Source organism: Schistocerca gregaria, unplaced genomic scaffold, assembly GCF_023897955.1.
Source record: "Schistocerca gregaria isolate iqSchGreg1 unplaced genomic scaffold, iqSchGreg1.2 ptg000001l___fragment_3, whole genome shotgun sequence".
Taxonomy (NCBI): Eukaryota; Metazoa; Arthropoda; class Insecta; order Orthoptera; family Acrididae; genus Schistocerca; species Schistocerca gregaria.
In genome coordinates, this window is record NW_026061699.1 from 3,380,697 (window position 1) to 3,383,854 (window position 3,158).

Genomic DNA, 3,158 nt, shown 5'->3' on the forward strand with positions numbered 1-3,158 from the left:
GTCCACACATTACAGAATGCCAGCAGATGTGCATCGGAAACTGCTACAGGTCTTCCAGGGAACGATCAAAGCGTAGACTGTTTGAGAATTACTCCCATGGTGGATAGTTCGCATCGTGACTGTTGTATTCAATCAATATGCAATTTCTGTGTTTCGTCAACACTCTGATACTCCACAGATTACAGAATGCCTCCAGATGTGCATCGGAAACTACTACTGGTCTTCCAGGGGACGATCAAATCGTTGACTGTTTGAGACATTACTCACATGAAAGAAAGTTCGCATGGCGACTGTTGTATTCAATTCCGATGCAATTTCTGTGTTTCATCAACATTCTGATAGTCCACAGATTACGGAATGCCACCAGATGTGCATCGGAAACTACTACTGGTCTTCCAGGGAACAATCGAATCGTAGACTGTTTGAAACATACCTCCCGTGGAGGAAAGTGCGCATCGTGACTGTTGTAATCAATCCCGTTGCAATTTCTGTGTTTCATCACACTCTGATAGTCCACAGATTACAGAATGCCTCCACATGTGCATCGGAAACCACTACTGGTCTTCCAGGGAACGATCAAAGCGTAGACTGTTTGAGACATTACTCCCATGGAGGAAAGTGCGCATGGTGACTGTTGTATTCAATCCCGATGCAATTTCTGTGTTTCATCAACACTCTGATAGTCCACAAATTACAGAATGCCACCAGATGTGCATCGGAAACTACTACTGGTCTTCCAGGGAACGATCAAATCGTAGACTGTTTGAGAATTACTCCCATGGAGGATAGTTCGCATCGTGACTGTTGTATTCAATCCCGATGCAATTTCTGTGTTTCGTCAACACTCTGATACTCCACAGATTACAGAATGCCTCCAGATGTGCATCGGAAACTACTACTGGTCTTCCAGGGGACGATCAAATCGTAGACTGTTTGAGACATTACTCACATGAAAGAATGTGCGCATGGCGACTGTTGTATTCAATCCCGATGCAATTTCTGTGTTTCATCAACATTCTGATAGTCCACAGATTACAGAATGCCACCAGATGTGCATCGGAAACTACTACTGGTCTTCCAGGGAACGATCGAATCGTAGACTGTTTGAAACATACCTCTCGTGGAGGAAAGTGCGCATCTTGACTGTTGTAATCAATCCCGATGATATTTCTGTGTTTCATGAACAATCTGATAGTCCACAGATTAAAGAATGGCACCAGATGTACATCGGGAACCACTACTGGTCTTCCAGGGAATGATCAAAGCGTAGACTGTTAGAGACATTACTCCTATGGAGGAAAGTGCGCATGGTGACTGTTGTATTCTATCCCGATGCAATTTCTGTGTTTCATCAACACTCTGATAGTCCACAGATTACAGAATGCCTCCAGGTGTGCATCGGAAACTACCACTGGTCTTCCAGGGAACGATCAAAGCGTAAACTCTTTGAGACATTACTCCCATGGAGGAAAGTGCGCATGGTGACTGTTGTATTCAATCCCGATACATTTTCTGTGTTTCATCAACACTCTGATAGTCCACACATTACAGAATGCCACCAGATGTGCATCGGAAACTACTGCTGGTCTTCCAGGGAACGATCAAAGCGTAGACTGTTTGAGACATTACTCCCATGAAGGAAACTGCGCATGGTGACTGTTGTATTCAATACCGATGCAATTTCTGTGTTTCATCAACACTCTGATAGTCCACAATTTACAGAATGCCTCCAGATATGCATCGGAAACCACTACTGGTCTTCCAGGGAACGATCAAAGCGTAGACTGTTTGAGACATTACTCCCATGGAGGAAAGTGTGCATGGTGACTGTTGTATTCAATCCCGATGCAATTTCTGTGTTTCATCAACACTCTGATAGTCCACAAATTACAGAATGCCACCAGATGTGCATCGGAAACTACTACTGGTCTTCCAGGGAACGATCAAAGCGTAGACTGTTTGAGAATTACTCCCATGGAGGATAGTTCGCATCGTGACTGTTGTATTCAATCCCGATGCAATTTCTGTGTTTTGTCAACACTCTGATACTCCACAGATTACAGAATGCCTCCAGATGTGCATCGGAAACTACTACTGGTCTTCCAGGGAAAGATCAAAGCGTAGACTGTTTGAGAATTACTCCCATGGAGGGTAGTTCGCATGGTGACTGTTGTATTCAATCCCGATGCAATTTCTGTGTTTCGTCAACACTCTGATACTCCACAGATTACAGAATGCCTCCAGATGTACATCGGAAACTACTACTGGTCTTCCAGGGGACGATCAAATCGTAGACTGTTTGAGACATTACCCCCATGAAGGAAACTGCGCATGGTGACTGTTGTATTCAATAGCGATGCAATTTCTGTGTTTCATCAACATTCTGATAGTCCACAGATTACAGAATGCCACCAGATGTGCATCGGAAACTACTACTGGTCTTCCAGGGAACAATCGAATCGTAGACTGTTTGAAACATACCTCCCGTGGAGGAAAGTGTGCATCTTGACTGTTGTAATCAATCCCGTTGCAATTTCTGTGTTTCATCAACACTCTGATAGTCCACAAATTACAGAATGCCACCAGATGTGCATCGGAAACTACTACTGGTCTTCCAGGGAACGATCAAAGCGTAGACTGTTTGAGAATTACTCCCATGGAGGATAGTTCGCATCGTGACTGTTGTATTCAATCCCGAGGCAATTTCTGTGTTTCGTCAACACTCTGATACTCCACAGATTACAGAATGCCTCCAGATGTGCATCGGAAACTACTACTGGTCTTCCAGGGACGATCAAATCGTAGACTGTTTGAGACATTACTCACATGAAAGAAAGTGCGCATGACGACTGCTGTATTCAATCCCGATGCAATTTCTGTGTTTCATCAACATTCTGATAGTCCACAGATTACAGAATGCCACCCTATGTGCATCGGAAACTTCTACTGGTCTTCCAGGGAACGATCGAATCGTAGACTGTTTGAAACATACCTCCCGTGGAGGAAAGTGCGCATCTTGACTGTTGTAATCAATCCCGATGCAATTTCTGTGTTTCATGAACAATCTGATAGTCCACAGATTACAGAATGGCACCAGATGTACATCGGGAACCACTACTGGTCTTCCAGGGAATGATCAAAGCGTAGACTGTTAGAGA